General features: G+C 35.9%; 1 pseudogene; it reads right to left on the reverse strand.

Moving 5' to 3' along the window:
• The window catches only part of LOC107661228 (ras-GEF domain-containing family member 1B-A-like), a 69,323-nt pseudogene that overhangs the window by 27,111 nt on the left and 22,515 nt on the right, over window positions 1-19,697 (reverse strand).

The following is a 19,697-nucleotide window of genomic DNA, read 5'->3' on the forward strand; positions in this document are numbered from 1 at the left end:
TCAAAACAACCCAATAGCTGGGTTTGTCCCTTTTTAACCCAGCGCTGGGTTATATTTAACCCAGCATTTTTTTAGAGTGTATATATGACACACTATTGCATAGCACTAAGGCATGCCAGAAGAAGTTAGTTTTTGTCCTGCTTTTGTGTCTTATGGGTGTTGTCATTCATCAGCAAAGGCTACAAAGATTACGCACTTCATAGAAAATAAATATTACGTAATGGGACAAATGTCACAAACATTGTAGTAAGTTGAACTACGTCAATCACCACGTTTACATGGCTATTCAGAATTTGACAAGCGTCATGCAAACACATTAACCAATATTAACAATAACCAAGATTAAGCCAATAATCTGGTTTCTAGAAATATAAACGTGGCTGACATATATACTACCATTCAAAAGACATTTTATTTGAAAGGAATTACTTTTATTCAACTAGAAAGCATTACATGAATCAAAAGTGACAGTAAATACATTCATCGTTTTACAAAAGGTTTTTATTTCAAATAAATGCTGTTCTTTCGAAGAAATTGATAATTGATAATAATAAGAAATGTTTCTTAAGCACCAAATCAGCATATCAGAATGATTTCTGAAGGATCATGTGACACTGAAGACTGGAGTATGGCTGCTGAAAATTCAGCTTTGACATCACAGAAATACATTACATTATAAAATATATTCAACCGTTGCCATTTTTAAAAACATATTCAACTGTTGAGTGTTTATGTATTGTATATGCCAATACACTGCAACTCTCCATTCAATCTTATTTTTGTTGTCTATTTGAAAATAGTTTTAAAACATTCAACAGTTATTTTAAATTGCATTGGTGAGCATGAGAGACTGCTTCCAAAAACATTAATCAAATTGTACTGTCCCCTAACTTTTGAATGGTAGACACAGGTATCAATGAAAATCTAGCTTTTGCAAAGCTGTAAGGAAGAAAAACTTTTCAAAAACATTAAAAGAAACATCATTGCTTATATTTTTAAAATTTTGTTAATGCTTTGTTAATGTTTCTGCTCATGCATAAAAACAGAACATGGCCCGTAAAAGGACAGAATTTTCATTTTTGGTTGAACTATCCCTTTAATCAGAAAATAATGTGCAAGTAACCATGGTCACTGTCACATTATAATGAGGTAGCTCACTTATCAGAACATGCATCCCATAGAGCATCACCATGAGATTCCACCCACAGATTTCAGAGAATGCTAAGTGACTAAAATGTTGGTGTCAGCAGACACTCATAATGATGTTCCCAGTAAAGGCTGGGGGAGACTGCCTCTTTCCACCATCCAACAGCTGAACAGGCCCACTTGTGTGTTTGTACTCTTTCATTAATTCCACCAATGCAGATGACACTTGCTCAGTCAACTGGCTGCAAAGCTGCCGTTTCTATTTTTCAAAGTCGTCTACTGGATAATCTCACATCGCTTAGGAATGGTCAGATATGATGTCACTGCCAGAGAATGAAATAACGAGACAAAAGAGTCCACCACACACAAACACATAAAAGATAATCTGTTCAGATTACATAAAAACTGTCCCTTTTCATGGCCTTCCAAGTCCACAGACAAGCACCACAGCCCACACTTTCAGTCTGAGGCTCCACTGGCCGCTCTGAGGCAGAGGAAAAGTAAAGAGGCCATAATTCAGACTATTTATGTAACAGCATGTAGCGATACACTCAGTTTCCATAAAAGTTTCTCTAGGTTGCGTTTGCCTATTCGAACGGGTCACTAGACAGTCTGCTCTGACTTTGCTCACAGCCTTCGCCATCATGCCACCAGTGCCTGAAACAATGCAAGCGCAGATGGCAGGCATGCCACGCCAAATGCCACACAAAGAAGTCCCAGATGGAGACGGCCTTGGATTTATCTGCCTGATAAAAGGGTATGGAGAGATTGCACATTTTGCTGATTCAAAAAATAGCCAAATATCTGTGTAGGAACATATGACCTTTCCATCATGTCTCACTTCTTACTTCCAGACAAATTCTCCCTTTGATCTGCTAATGTTCAGACCTGAAAATTGGGATGGATTACACAAGATCTCCTGAAAAGGAGGGAAAGTTAGTCTGGATGGACAATGCACCTATTATGCACTTTGGTACTGTTTTGGGTTCTCAGACGGGAGCATGAGGCACTTTTTTCCCTTCTTGTTTAGCTTTTACAGCCACCATAAATATATGTTTTGAATATGGTTTTCCTTAAAATAGCCATTGAGACAAAGTGATCAGTAAACACAGCTGTTTGCCATCCCACAGAATGGAAGTCTCAGATTTTGTGAAATCTCAATAAAAGTTAATTCATCAAAACCTTTCTCTACACAATATGAAATACATTTTCCTAACAAGATGGGGTGACAGAAAAACAAAAGCTTATTATTAGTCCTCATAAAATGTACTCTGACATCTGTACACGATTAGTATTATATAACATAACGGCGTGAAATCACAACTTTTTCAATGGAAATGCTAAAGTTAATACATAAAATTGAATCAAGAGTGGTAAAGTGATGAAAACTCTTCCTGAAATCCAACTCTTAGGAAAATACTGAGCACAGTTCAGCTGTGATGTGACCCTATGACCCAAACACTGCTATGAATTAATGCCTCTGTGAATCCATGTGGATGTTATAGTTTAAAAAGGATTGTTACAGTGTGATAAACTCTTATGAATTTAAGACATCCTTTCAGAACAGAAATGTCCTTATTAGCGATTGAGGGTCCTTGTATTTTTCTGTAAACAGAGTGAAGATCTGCTGATCTGGTGATTCCTGCCTGTGTGTGCTCATGCTGTTTTCCCAGTGAGGTGAGGAGTGAAACGGAAGCTGCACAGCCCATCCCAACCAGAGAGAGCTATCAAAACACACCCTCCCTTTCATAATCTATCTGCTTTGAACAACTAAATAAAGTATCTAGGTTCTAAAGATCTATCTATCTATCTATCTATCTATCTATCTATCAACCACATAGCACTTCTCACACACTTCTGCAAAGGCAACATACACCAAGTAATCCTGACAACTGTACAGTACAGTAAAAAAACAACAACTCTCAGCTGTAGTTTCAAGAAATTCACTGTAAAAAAAAAACAAGACACTGTTTCAGCATTACAGGATGGTGTTTTGGTGACTATTTTACACTGTATATAATTAAATAATATACCAACCTGCTTGAACTAAAATCTGCTTTACATCTTAAACACTTTTCATCTTAATCACTATAACACAAGGTAAAATGACTCTTTATTCACCAAAAATATATACAGTATTTACAGTAAAATGTATGCATGTCTTGTTAAATGTAATATATTTAACATGGTAAGGGTTGTTACATTATTCACCCATTAAAATTACTAATATTTTTAAATAAAATATTTTTAAATAAAATATAAAATATAAACTGTAAAAAATTACCGTGAATTTAACGGTAAAAGACTGTAAAAATACTACAGTAAAAACCTGTTAAATGGTTAATGGTAAATTCCCCTACTATATATGGTGAAAAACTGTATTGGACATTACATGTATTGGACATAAATGTTACGGTATAAATTCCCCTACTATATACGGTGAAAAACAGTATTAGACATTACATGTAATTTTACGGTAGTATACCGTGTTTGGAAGTGAAAAATACCGTATAATTTACAGTGAATAATCATAAATTGACATTCCCAGAATTCCCTGTGTTACATCTCAAATTTGATGTTTTTTTGTTGAAATAACTATGTTTCTTCTTAGTTTTTTCTTATCAGTTTTGTATATTAGGGTTGTGTGTTACACCTAATGTTGTTAAATTAATGTTTATTGCATTATTTCAGTTTCATGCGTGTTAACACGATGGTGTTTAGCGTTTGTGTGAATGACACTGTGCACCTTCTATATATGTTATTATTTAAAAGCTGCTTGTGATGGGCTTTGGTTCATCATGTGACTTTCTCATCACCACCTGCATTTGGTGGTCAGCAGTGTATTACAAAGGTACAAAACAGATTTCAGTACTTCAATAGGTTGGTACATTAACATTATATCAGTTAATGAAATTACGGTATTTAACTGTAAATTTAAGTTAAAACCGTAAAACCTAAAACGTTGCTACCATATTTTTTATGGAATTTTTTTTACAGTGTGGACCAAACCACTACACAACCAGGATCTGTATCATATCCATAATCCATATCAGTTATGTAAAATCCTGTTATTGTATACAGCAGTACCAGTGAGAACGATAACTCAACTTACATTTAAACACTATTTACGTAGACAGACTCCACAGGTTCAGATTATGCTGAACACTGATACTGCGGCCAAAAGGATATTGATATTTACTGTATACTTCAGTGAAATGCCTAGAAGCAAGAATAATAGAGCATGTTTAAAATGGTTGTCTGTTTAAAAGAAATTCAAAGCCTTTACCATCACGTTGTGTGGAAGTCACATAAAATATTTATTTGCAATAGGTGAACACCATATGACAGTGACATGAATAGCTCATTATTTATGAATGCGGCACTGGATCTATTCTGATGAAACTGTATGCTCAGTCATTGTGTGACCATTTTGAAACGCAGCAATCTGCCTCATATACAATCTTAATCGAGTGATTCTCAGTGCTGCAATAAGCCATGATGTAATACACACATAAACATAAGCTCAAAATGTAGAATCAGGATTAATGCTTACAACAGTGGTGTTCAACAGGGGGTCTGCAGCAGTACTGCAGGGAGTCCGCCAATTACTGTATGAAGTTATGATTAAAACCAGTGGTGGACGAAGTACACAAATCAAGTACTTGAGTAAAAGTACAACATGCATAAACAAATTACAATATACTTCAACCAAAGCTAAAGTTAAAAAGGTAAAGATCGGTTTCATTGAACCTCTCACAATGTATTAAGTAAAATTAAAACACATTGAATATATGAATCTGAACACTGAAAAAATAGCTTTCAAAATTCTCATTCAGAAACAGCTAGTACATTTCACAAATAATTACACATTTTGAAGTTTAAAGACTGAAATAGTATTTTTTAACATGTATTGTACACTCTAAAAAATGCTGGGTTGTTTCAACCCAATGTTGGGTCAAATATGGACTAACCCAACTGTTGGGTTAAATTTTGGTTAAATTTTTAAATTCACTTTTTAACCCAGCAGTTGGGTTAGTCCATATTTGACCCAACATTGGGTTGAAACAACCCAGCATTTTTTAATGCAGTAATTTACAGGGACACATTAATAAATATTTTAACAGCTTTCAGTGTAAGCATCAAAACAAAGTATGCAAATACATTAATATCAAAGTCAGTGTCAACTTTATTGTAATTTTTAACACAGTTCCTTCAGGAAACAACAGACACACGTATAGTAGACAGACACAAGGTCTAAAAAACAACCTTAAACCTGGACAATAAATACAGCAAACGGTGTCACAAGGTACACAGAATAAAAAACAGAATTGTAGAATTGTAGATAATGTTAATAATATAATATGGTACTAGTGAGATAATATGGTACTACAACACTCCCTGTCTCTCTTTATTCATAGTGGGTCGCATGGCCTTAAAAATATACATGCATATCATTTTACATGTAATAATATGACAATTACCAATCTGTATTATTCATGACAGCTGTATGTCAGCTTGTTTGCCTGTCAGTTAGTAGGTGCTTTTATCCAAAGCAAAGTAAAGTAACCTGCGTTTAAGGATTGTTCCCCATGAAAACTGGGCTCCTTGCTGAAAGCACAATATTGACCGAGAGCTTTCAAAGCCCACCTCTGCCTGGGACGCAAACCCCTGCTTTTGTGCTGTCAGTCAAGACACTTCCACTAGTGCACCTGCTCATGTTCACTTTCTTCTCAGCATGGATGTCTGTACAACTTCACTTCAACAACCAAGAGAGGCAGCTTGCTGATATGTCTAGCTGTAATAAAAACTGTAAGAAGGGAGGAAAGCATGTATTTCACAGCTGTTGAAGTCATTACAAGATGCACTGACACATCAGTCAGCGCTGTATATTGCTCTGCTCTTTATGGATAAATATTATACTTTTGTGACCATTGCAGTGCACATTGACCATGCAGATGGTGAGTAAAATATAATGGTGGGTGACGGTGGTGACAGCTGCTTGAGGACACGTTCATGAGCATCAGGAGATCGCATACAGCTGTTTTGACTAATGGTGATTTCTTTCATAAACGTCACTGTTCATTGTTTCTATGTAAGAGAACAAAATTAAATATTTAGAATAGACTTCACAGATCACATCCATGATGTAAATGTTAATGATCTTTATGCTGACCAGTGTGCCTGTCCAGTAAGTGATTTTTTATTTTTTTTACTTCACATGAATATGACACCATACTGGATTCATAATGCTAGAAAATTACAGGACACATTTCAAGTATTTAAAGTAATTCCCTGTAATGCTACTTCAATTTCCATCCAGGGATGAATTGCTTTAAAAGCATTTATATAACATAGTATGTATGGTATTTTTATGAAATGACTTTCTGAGGAGCATTTATGTTCCAAGATGGGGTCAGAACTTTTTCAATGCCAGGCAACTGAATGCCTAATATTTGTCTGATGATTACACTGACCTCTCCTTTTGTCTATTTGGCTGTGTTTTGGAACAAACTGTGGTTTTATTAACGGTTTCCAGTGGTGACCACACTCTGTGTTCAGCCGCTTCCTGTTAGGTAATGTTTCTATCACAGTTGTTTACTGAGCAACATTCAGACACAATTTTATATGCTCATCCACAATACAACATGTAACAATATGAACCGATAAAATGATCTGAGATCAGTCTTAAAGAACGACATAAGTTCTGTTGATTGATGAGAATATCTGAAGAGGTAAAGGTTTAAATGACACTTTGTCATGGCTCACATCAGAGTGCTCTTACATAACAGTGTATTTTGCTTGTATAGAAAAAACAAACACTTGCTTACATAACTAATATTATTCAGAACCAATATAACATAAGGGTATCTATATATAGCAAAGGCAAACTCATTTAAAATTAGTTTAAAGCGTGCCAAATTGTTTCAAATCTACTCTTTGGCAGTTTATAAGTAAAGATTCGACATGACCATATTTTAGACTCCTTTATCCTACCTCAACCTAAACTTAACCAATTACCTTACTAACTATTAATAAGAACACACAAACACACACGTCCAGTTTGCTATACTTGTGGGGACTCTCCATAGGCGTAATGGTTTTTCTACTGTACAGACCGTATATTCTATTGCCCTACACCAACCCTACACCTAAACCTACCCCTTACAGGAAACTTTGTGCATTTTTAGATTTTCAAAAAACTTCATTCTGTGTGATTTATTAGCTTGTTTACCCGTGGGGACCTCAATTTAGGTCCCCACCGTGCCATGAGTCTGTGTGTATTCAGGTTTAAGTCCCCACCAGAATAGAAAAACAGGTACACACACACACACACCTAAATGAAACCTAAACAAAATGAATCTAAAAATAAATAGCCCAAGTATATCAGCCTCTCTGGCTGTTGCTGAATGAGTCAGATTTGATGAACATTTACATTTTTTGTGTCAATATTAAGTAGTTAATGACCACTCAACAGAATAATGTCTGTCTATAAAACTGACACTTTACTTTCACTCCCTGAGAACATGTTTTAGCTTCACGCTGTGGCACCCTTTGACAGACTAGATTGATCTAATATTGACTTGATTTGATCTAATATACAGTACCTAATAGCATTTTAGGGTTCAGAATTCGTTTTTAGAGTTCAGTAATACATTTTTACATGAATGTTTGTTTGTATCATCTTAGCATGGTAACCAAAGAACATCAACAATATGGAAGAAATATTAAATGGAGTAACAAAGAAAATCTACTTTTTACTGTGGCAGCTTTAAAACCCATAACTGTGGCCTTCTGCTGAACTTTCCCAAATTGCATCAGCACACTAAACCCCAACACCAAACCTGTAGAGACAGACAAGAAAGTCTGACATTGCCGCTTGACTCAAAGTCTCAAGCACGTCAATCAAACTCGTCAGGGAGGAGGAGAAAGAAGAAGGGATGTTTTCTCATCTATACCGTAACCAGCCAGATTATGTGGCATGGAACCCATGAGAATTATTTCCACATATCAGAAATCCAATAAATCTCTCACAAATTTAGCAGTTGGTGGGTGAATGAGTTTCTAAGCCAGCGGCTACCTATTGGATTGAAAGGGCTGATTTGCTACGATGTAACTGGATATGAGCTCATTATGAGTCAGACAGACAGAGAGGATTGAGAAGAGAAGCGTGTATATGCTTCAGTAGGCTTGAAGACAAAGTCCTTGCCCACACGCACGCACACACACACACACACACACACACATACACATTTGACAGTAATCGCTTTTGAGTCTCCCCCTTCTCTCATCTGTTGCCATTCAGACAGCAGTAAAAGCTGTGCCAGTGTCCCCAGTGAGACCTCGAGAAACACTCTCTGAAGTCAAAGGGAAAAAACACAGCTAAATCCACTGGAGATATTCAGGATTCTTTCCCAACAAAAAGACTGAATTACAGACACAGCAGTGCTCATACAAGCACCAGAGGTTCATTTGTACCGGTCTGTTCAGTATTTGGATAATTATTATATATATTCATGTAAACTTCCAGAATGTTCCCTCTTAACTGGTTGTAAATCAGTGTATTTCAACCTTTCTGTCATATTCTCCTAAGACCCAACAATTTCCTTCTGTTTTCTGCAGAGAACATTTGGTTGTTAAATGTTTGTGTAATTTATTTGGCCATGACAACTTTTAACTTCCTCCCTGAAAACAGCTGACTTAGAACGATAGATTGAATGACAGAACAATAAATAGAACTAAATAATTAATAAATGCTAGAATGATAGAACGCTAGACAGACAGACAGATAGATAAGATAGATAGAAAAAACATTTATATATATCGTTATATCAATATGCTCATATATTAAATATTATGAATAAAATCAAGTTAGTAATATTAAGTCAGAAAGTAACAATAAATAACTCACTGAGCACATACATTCAGTGTATTCCACATTAATATATACATACATTTAGTTTTCTTTTCTTAAAAACAAACTGAAAGCAATCCCAAGATTAATCCACATAATTTATTAGATTTAGTAGGAATTAGAAAATATTTTAATAGATTTTTACAGTTTTAAGAAAGCAAAAAGTTTTCTGGAACCATGCTTCAGCACCCCTGTTGTGAATCACTTCTAAAACATTCCTAAAAATCTGCTCTCTGTATAAAAGTACTTCATGTTGAAATACTCATGGATGCTGTCCTAGATTTCATTTACAGTAACAATGTAATTTGTCCATCACTTGACAGTGAGAGACACTTCATGGCAGGTGTAGAGTGAAAGGCACACTCCCATGAGTCAAAGTCACTCAACTCCCCCTCCAACCACACAGTCATCCTCCTCTCATCATTTCTGTCTTTTCTCTGTCCTACTCTGCTTCTCAGCGCCATTAGTCACAGAGTTGAGAGCGCAGTCGGCCCCTGCACCTGTTCTCTCCCGTTCTCACTCACACACCCGAGGGAACTATTATTGCCCCGGGAAGAGTCGTCTGCTTGACTGCTCTCTCTTTATCACGCACTGACACACTCATGCATGTAGAAAAGTCCTACTACATACCTCTAAGGTTTTAGCATTCATTTTTAGCAATCCTTTTTTTTTCTCAGACTTTCACATATGGACAGAATAACTGTCTTTGGCCTCTGATTTGTAGCATGTATAAAATGACAACCTCGTGAGACACAGGTGCACCATTACCTTCATCTCCTTCAAACATCAATTTATGTGGTCACAGTCAGTTTAATGCAATTGAAACTGACACCTTTTATGACTACCCATAATCCTTTGTGGCACATGTGTGCCTTTCATTCAAATTGGGAGGTTTTTTTTCCATTTTAGTAGAGAAATATAAAGAACATATGTCTTTGAGTCTCATCTTGAAAGTTAAAAAATAAATTGTACTGGTTATGCCCTGTTTAAAATTGTTTTTGGCAAAATAACAACAAATCTGATCTATTACTCAATAGTAGATGATGATGATGATTCTTTGATGTATCAGAGAGCGCGTGTTTCAACTGTCATGGTTTACATTTTCAGCTAACAGTCAACAAATGAGGCAAACAATTGCCTATTTATGAGCGCAAACATTTTTTTTGCAATTTTTAAAGAATGACAACTGTGAATCCTCCAACTCTGGTCAAAGCTGATCAAAACTGTTATTAAATGGGTTCCTACGTATGCATAAACATCTCCCATGCTATATTTAGAGCCTGATCTCCATTTAAGATTAGATTCTATTTACCTCATTATGTTTAAGATTTAAAAATTTCCCCATGCAACACATTCAAGTCAAACTTAATTTACTCTGTTCTCAAACACAAATGACCAGTTCAGAGCCTTATTTGTGCACTTCAAACTGAACATTAACATAAACACTCAAGTCATATTTTATCACACATACAGGCCTTCACTATATCTACCAGTGCTTCCATGCGAACGTCACTCTAATACTTTAGTAGACATTTTATTGGGTGGATGGATGTTTCATCACACCAGCGCCGCATGACACTCAAAATACACGCAAGACAAAAGACTGCATGTCTGAAGCCACAGTCTACCGACTGAAGAACAAAGATCTGCCCCCCAACTGGACACGATTCACACATTTGGTCTCAATTCACAACCATGAGGAAAAACAGGATGCAACATGAATATAAATGATGTGGTATGTAGCAAAGAAATTAAATTACTATACTAGAGAATATTTTAATACTCTTACTAACACTATTATGTTACTATATGATTTTTTTATTTATTTTTGGTGGCATAATCATATAAACACAAAAATATAGGTTTTATATTTAATGTATACAGTGCATATGACTATAACATAGTTGAGGCAAACGGTTTATGATAAAGAGCTAATTTGTTGTTTCACAACACAGGACCTAAGAAGCCTTTAAACTTAAGAAATGAGAAATTTACAAAAACTAATAATAGATGCAAAGTGCACATTTCCATACAGGTCAGCTTTTCATAACCACAGGAGAAGGAAGTGATTATCTGCTGCTGCAGACCTACAGTTTGTCTTTGAAAGGTTTGTAAACATGAAGCAATTAAAGGCAACACACGCATGAAAATTTGAAGCCTATTATCCTGTTAAACAATTTAACAAATGACTTAACATATCCAATCTCATCTTGAATAAAAATTCTTAGCTTGCCACAGTATGGTACAGAATGAATAAAACATCATCTTTCTCTTTGTACTGAAAAGAAAAGGGCAACGAATAATTCCTTCAGGCTAAACATACAATTTTTGTCTCCTCTAAACTGCTTAGTTGTCACGAATCCAGTCCATGAACTTCCGTCTGCTCGCCACCAGAGGTCACTCTTCCACTACTATGGACTCTTGCACCACACCACTGTTGCACTTCACCTGGACTACAGTTCCCATCATCCACTGCACTGATTACACACACACACAGTCAAGTCACCGCTGATTTTCCTGAGTCAACTCAAGTCACCGCTGATTGTCATGAGGCAAGTCAAGTCACAGTTGATCGTCACGAGGCAAGTCAAGTCACAGCTGATCTTCCTGAGTCAAGTCTAGGCACATTAGTAAAGTAAAGCCATAGCTCAGTTTATCTTCTTTAATACTCAATGTTGCCAATAATCAGGTACATTATTCATGAATAAACCCTCTACTTGCATTTTTGCTTGTTAAAAGGGATTTCCTGTGATACAAGAAGTTCATCTAAAAGTGCATCCAGATTGAGTAAAATTTCAATCACAGAAAATTATTTTCTCCCCACAACACAGAAATTTATGCAGTAAATGCCATGTCCTGGGGTTTCCAATCAGCTGCTTTACAGTTAAATTTGGTTGACTTCATTATCTACAACATGATTCTCAAAGAATTAGGAGAAAGAGGAAATGAAAAGAGAATGTGGGGATTTCACAAGGGTGAGGTAACTATTTCTCTCTGTGAAACAATGCAATCGGACACATGACAGCTATTAGATGAAAGCAAGGTGCCTTAAAAACTACAATGAGTGGGAGTGAGGGGTTTCCTGGGAGTTTCTAGTACTGATCTGATGTGCCACAAGTGAATCTGATGGACATGTGAAAGTCATCAGGTGAAACCAGGCAGTGAATTCCATATAAATGATCATTTAAAACGTTCTTTCAGTTAAAGTTTCTTTTAGAATACAGTTAGAATACAGTCCAAACAAAAGTACACAGATTTAAATCCATCAAGTAAACCTGCCAGTAATAAAACCAACTGCTTAGTCAAACGGCAGTCGCCAACTATATAAAGGAATCTACTAAAAAACTTCTTCAGTGAAGCAGCTGAAAACAAGTATTTGGATACTTTTTTTATTGTCAAAGTCGTTGTAAACACTGCTTAGAAAAGTTACATTCGTTTTGAAATAAGCTCTGCCATCAATTGTTTGGCACCTGGTTTAACATTTTGTTAATGCAACGAAATTCATACATTCTTGAGTGCGGTTTAAGTCTCCAAATACTTTTTGAAGCCACTGTAAGTGGAAAGTAACTATAAAGATTTGGTGAAATTTGGTGTATTTTCTTTCATTTTGACCAGTATAACATTGCTCTTGATCATTGTTGCATTGAAAACAATTTTGGGCCTCAGGTTCATTGATACAAGATAACCCTTTAGATTTAGTTAATCCTCTTAAACTGTTCAATGGTATCTTGGCCACTGTTATTTCTAAGCCAGGTCCATAAGCCAAAGTTATTTCCTTCTGGATTGCTGAATGGAAGTGGGAAGAGCTTGGAGGCATGCAAATAACAACATTACAAAGAGCAATTTGAGCAGCCATGAAAGACTGAAAGATAATGTGTGTCAGACACAATCAGACTGCACAGATTCAATGAGATGTGTAATGGTTACATTCTTACAGATGTTCCTTACGTGAAGGCCATTTCACACGAGGTCAAGAGTGTTGCTGGACTTCAGGGCTGCTAAAGCTGTGTTGGGATGAAAATTGAGAAATTTCCAGACTTCATTTAATGTGGTGCTTGGGTCATGGGTTCGATGCCTAGGTAACACACAATAGGTATATGTTTACATGCACTAATTTTTGGCAATTGGAATGAATCCAATCCAATTTCAGATTACAAAAGTTATGTTTATATGAACCCTATACTTTACAATCCGATACACATTTTCATTTTCCTTTGAATTACATCCAAACAAAACTTATTGCCCAGATGCCGCGTTCAGAATGAGGAAAAGTACACTGCGATGTCACTGGAGCTACCGCAAGTATAATTGTAATTTTTATTTTATGACACATCTAACAAGTAAGCTGAAATATATGTCTAATATATGTCAGTCTACTCCAATGACCAGTTTGAAAGACAAGAAACGAAAATAAATGTTCATAAGACGTAAAATGTATAGTAGTAAAACTTCAAAATATAGGCACTGTGCATGCACACAAGGTATTTTTAAATCCGATTGAGAAGGTCTTTAGATTTAAGTGTTTACATGCTTAATTTTTTCTTCTTGATTGAAATTCATCTTAGGACGAGCCGGGTGCTGTAGTAGCCCATCCGTAACACGGGCATAATGCAGCCAGTACAAAAGCGCTGAGTCAGTTAGTCATCAAAGCAGCCTTTCCTTGGAAGACAAACATCCTCAGAGGAAGGTCACTTAGCCCCATGTTTACATTACACCTTATGAGCATTAGAAAGATTTGTTTGCTTTCCTTGCTCACAGTGTATTACAGTGTGCTGAAGCACCAGACGGTACATTTGACATTCAAGTAGCTCATTCTGTCAGCACTAAACCTGAAGCAGGCGCATACAAGTGGGTAAAGGTTATTCATAGGTTATTCATACATATATACCTTAACCATCGCTCTTCAACTTCCATGCAGCTAACCACAGGAAAGTTCACATATTCACTCTGAGAACTAAAGAATCCTGTCTGAAAGAAGAAGAGGGTAAAGATGAGAGTTGCTCTAGACGAATGCTTCTCAACTGGCATCAAAAGCAATATTATTCTAAGATCAAGAGGTAACCATTTATTAATAATACATTTGTCAAACAACGCAGTTCAAAAAGTTTGGTGTCAGTAATATATTTTTTCAAGAAATTAATACTTTTATTAATTAAGGACACATTTATTGATGACAGTAATGACAATATATGTTGTTATAAAATATTTGAAATAAGTCTTGTACTTTTGAGCTTATTATCCTGAAAAAAAATGCATCATGGTTTCCACAAAACTATTAAGCAGCACAACTGTTTCCAACACTGATAACTATAAGAAATGTTATGTTTATTGAGCACAAAATCAGCATATCAGAATGATTTCTGTGTGACTCTGAAGACTGCAGTAACGGCTGCTGAAAATTCAACTTTGCCATCATGGGAATAAACAAAACTTAAAAATATATTAAAAGAGAAAACAGTTAAAATTGTAATAATATTTATCAATTGTACTGTTTCGACTGTATTTTGATCCAATAAGAGACTTCTTTCAAAAACAGTTTAAAAAAGTGCTTATTTATAAATAAGTGACCACACAGAACACATTATCATTTATCATCAGGGACGTTGGGATGTCTTATAATTTGGCTAGCTTCTACCAAGTGACAATTTTCAACAAATCAACAATAAAAGATATACGATCAATATTCTCTCATAAAGTTATCCTAATTATGTACTATTATATGGTAAGTTCCATCTTATTACTTGCATTGAGCATTGTTTTTTCCCCCCGTGCATCAGAACAGACTTCTGATTTTATGCCATGATCCAGCAGTTGAGAAGCACTGTAGACCGAATGATGAGCTTAATAACAAGTCCTGACTCGTTACATAATGCATCATCGTTAGATTGACCGACCGGCATTGCATCAGTTGGCAGTACACCAGAGCCTGGCAGACTCCATGATAATCCTGGATTTCCCTGCACAAGCTGTGACATATATGTGCCCTTACTACAGGAAGCAAACCTCTTTGACAAATACGTAATTAAAATATTTTTTCTCAAACTGTTTCATTATATATTGGCCATTTATGGAATTGCTGATGGTGACTGGTAATGTGATCAAATCTGCTATCTGGATTTATCATACGTTTTATACAAGTTGCTTTGCATTACTATGGGGAAAACAGGCCTCTGCATGATGTTGATTTCGCCATGTGTCTTTCTGTCAGTACCAAAAAAAAAACAAAAAAAAAAACATGCATTGGGTAAATTACATGAAAAAAGTCATAATAAAAATACAAAAATTATGAAATTAAGAGATACTAAGGAATAGTTCTGAGATGCAAGTCAAAATTAAGACACAAAAAGTGGTCATAATTTTAACTTCATGTCATAATTCAGAATTTTTCTTTTTCTCATAATTATGAATTAGTACCTCAATTTGACATGTCATAATTGTTTTTTTGTCAGAATTACAATTTAAGTTTTTTGTCATAATTACAATTTAAGCCAGTTTTTTTCTTGTAGCAGAAGTGAGCTTCCATATTTGTGTCTCAAAATAGATATGAAGCCCTCACCAACATGCAGCCCATTCACACAAACATACAAATGCATGATTCACAATAATATGAGAAATCCAGAACTGTTCAACATGAGTAAAATATCTCTAGTCTAAAAATGTATCCTCGTTTGAAGACTCACTATGTCAAAGGGTGCATGTGGGATAAAAGCTTTTGCTGTTGCCATAGCAATGCAGTCAGCTGCATGACATCAAATAAACGCTTTTGACATTAGCTACTGCTGACCTAGAAAGACCTATGAATATGAAGACCCACAAGGCATCAAAACCAACAGCTCATGAAAAAAAGAAATCACACACACATATCTAACAACCCAAGGTTTAAAGCACATATAGATATGCTTTTAAAAAAAGTGTGCCATCTTGAGATTTGTCAAAGTATAATAAACGATAACTTCATAATCTTTGTATATTGTATTAAAAGATGGATAGTTATCCTCTTATAATGAAATCAAAAGTTACTTCTTGTAGAGCTTGTAAGACTTTCTCCAACTTCCCTGTCATGCTGCTAAATTTGCCCAGCTCATTATGTTGGTGGTCACTACTGTATTATTCAGATGGTTCCATGAGCAGATGTGTTCTAAATATAAAGCTTGTCCTTAACTGGTCCAACGAATCAGACACCGCCCCCTCAAAACTCCCAAACACTGATTAAAATTCCAGAGCTCCAGCCGAGCTGTCCTGCCACTGTCATGGGATGCCAACCTAAATCAACAACCTCGGGCAGCTAGTCAATCATCAGTCAAATGTTCGTGATACACTAATGGAACACAAATTGTCTCTCACTTCTGATGCACTTGCCATGACCATTATGCATGTGATTCTCTTGAAAACAATAATAATAAAAAAAAAACATTTTACAAGTATAAAAGGAAATTTTTCACCAACAACAGACATTTGACTTGTCATGTATGTATTTAGCAACAATAGACTAATAATTAACCAATCAAGTGTGCTGTAAATATTACATATAAAAGGGTTCATTTAGACAGTCACTTGTTTGTTCCTGAATAAATCAGTTTTTTGTACAAATGTTGTAGCTGTTGTAATAAATAAAACTCACAGCTAAAATCATTTGAAATCCATGTTGTCTATAATATGCTACTGAGCCAAAACTCCTACAGTCACATCAGGTGAATAGAAGGTCACCATGAAGTACAAGGCCAAAGACAATCATTCTAAAGACGAGTATTTTTAAACAAACCTCTCATTATCTGCCTTCATTCATCCCTATAGCAAACAGATCATGCGTTACAGCAGAGAAGGTGGATGAGAGATTGGACTCATATAAGTTTGCAGAGAACAAAAGCACCGCAAAAAATAAATTTGGCTTTGGCACATTGTAATTGTATTAATCCTTAAAACTCATCTTATTGGAGTTAAGCCTTCTGCACTGATCTCATGTGTCGACTGGCTCTGGTGCAAAGTCCCGTGGAGAAAGCCATTGTTCGACATGCATATGTTAGCATAATATTAGGTCTTGATCCTCCTGTGTGTCTGTGGGCAAGCTAGATTCTCCCAGGTTTCATTAGGCAGAGAAAGCATGCGTGCTGCCCAAAACTTTGCTGAATACAATATGATCTCCAACTGTTAGTATCCTCAGGACTGAGAGTGAGTTGCTTCAAAGAGCAGCTGTTAGTCTGCTGCATGGCCCTGCACAGCTAAACATAAACCTAAATGAATGTCAACCACTTGAATATTAAATACTAGTTTGCAGTACTTAATAAATTGAGTTTTGAATAAATTAAGTTCATCAAAAACAGATGAGCCATCATAAGAAAATGCAGGCAAATTTTGAATAAATTAATAAAAAAGCATTTTTAAATACCACACACAAAAGAGGTGCAAATGTTCCTGTCTTCATTTGCATTTTACACACAAATGACAGATCAGTGAAGAATAACAACCCACTATAGGGCAAGTAAGTGGCAACATGACAAAATGTTATGACAAATTGATTATTTGTATTGAATGAAGGATGTAGCTGCCTTTTTCTTCATGCACTTGGCTCCATTAGTAACTAAATAAGTAATTTGCTACTTGGCAAGCTTTGCATTCCTCCTCCTGATTCTGTATCAACTCTATCTGATGTGGTTAATTTGTCAAGAGGACCAGAATTACCTCTGTTGAAAATATTCAGGCATTATACTGAATATTGAAACTGGATGACTAACAATAAAGGAAATGGGCAACTTTTTACTAGAGCAAAAAGATTGTCTCCATTTCAAAGGTCAAACACAATCTCTGGGTTTACAGAAATAAGTATTTTTGTAAATGGAAAGCTACATTATCAGTGACAGCAAAAACAGCAGTTTGGTTGCAACGTTCAGATGCTTGGTGCATAGTCAACACCACATTTTATCTAATACATCTTTTCTTCTTCGAACATTCAGAATAAAGAGAATAAGATTTGCTTACTGCATTGTGATCCCCCAGCGATTTTTCAATCAGTGTCCCAAATATGGTGGGCTGCAAAAGAAAGTAGAAAATCAATCAATCAAATCAAGGAACAAAAGTTGACAGACAGGTCATGTGGAAAGTGTAACAAGTTTAAGTTTCCTTCAACATTAAATGAGGATGTATAAATATCAGACGATAGTTGTCATGGTCACAGGCGATTCAGACAGCTCACAGATAAGCCAGATTCAAAGCTGATACAAAGTCATTAGACAAAAGTTAGTTACTGCAAACTCAAGTTACATAAGGGCTCAAACTGCTTACATAGCTTTGAAAACAGAACAGGACACAATCACACTATTCACATCCACTTATTTATACAAAATGTTCAGGATATTAAAGCTTAAAGATTTTTGACCATTACATTATTGTTTGCCTTTATTAAGTGAGCTTTGCATAATGATTTATTAATCATATTTTGCATACCACAGAAGTATTTTTACTGCACAGCCAATATGCATCAGAACAATATTATGGACCGTCCTAGTATATCTATATCATTTCCCATGCTTAGTGGAATGTGTCAAGATATTTACACACGACATACTGCAAAAGTGACATGGACTCAATGATAAAACTGGGAAGAGAGATGCTGACCATTTAATATGTGAATGCTTTGTTTTATCAGCTTTATTGAACCATTCCATAAGTAAGCAACTACCATGGCCCAACATCAACCTTTGAGAGAATAATTAATAAATCAGACTGATTTATTAGTGTTACAGATTTCAGTGTTACTGCAGTACAGTAATTTCCCCCAGTACAACATGTTTCCTGAGGCTGTTGTCCAGAACACAGGACGCTTCGACTCTAACAACTCTCGTGATATTTAATGAATATGGCTAAGGAATAATGACCATAATAAAAGAGCAGAATCCATTACTCGTGTGAGCAGGTGTGTATGTCAAGATGAATGGAAATTGTGTGACTGTAATACAGACATAGGAGAAAGAGGAGCTCGTTTGGCTAATTAAAGTCTAGAGCTTCAAATAACAAATGAGACAACATAGAAAGCATCTCACCCCACAAGTCCATCGGTCAGTGATCCAAAGCTATTAACGAAACAACAGTGCTGCATTACAGCACCCGGTGGCTCCGGCAGAGAATGAGAAAATGACAGAATAGGCAGCAAAGCAAGTCATGCATGTAATTAAAACCATTCCACTAATACAACGGCTGGAATCATAATGGACTACACTAACAATCCTTCTTCCCCTGCAAACTACTTGAGTTGCAAGTCCTGTCTTGCATTTATTGTAGTTGGCCGGGTCAGAAAGGTAATCCATGTTGACTTAATCGGAAGGATGTTTGGAGTTTGGCACAGCTGGAAAGAATGTGATCTCATGGATAAACTGAGGGCTGGATCATTCATCGGCCTATTAATTATAATCTGTCTTCAGTCCCACATCCTGTTTTTAATACCATGTTGTCAAGCTCAGCATGAATGGTAACACTTTACAACAAGGTTAACATTAGTTAATGCAATATCTATCTATCTATGCATGTGTGTGTAGCTGTGTGATAATACAGTTTATATGAAATAGTATAGTATACAGCAGTGTTTCCCAACCTTTTTTTAGTCGCGGCACCCTTTGGAAATTTTAACAAACTTGTGGCACCCTAC

This window comes from Sinocyclocheilus anshuiensis, unplaced genomic scaffold (assembly GCF_001515605.1).
Source record: "Sinocyclocheilus anshuiensis isolate Anshui unplaced genomic scaffold, SAMN03320099.WGS_v1.1 scaffold1365, whole genome shotgun sequence".
NCBI classification, from domain to species: domain Eukaryota; kingdom Metazoa; phylum Chordata; class Actinopteri; order Cypriniformes; family Cyprinidae; genus Sinocyclocheilus; species Sinocyclocheilus anshuiensis.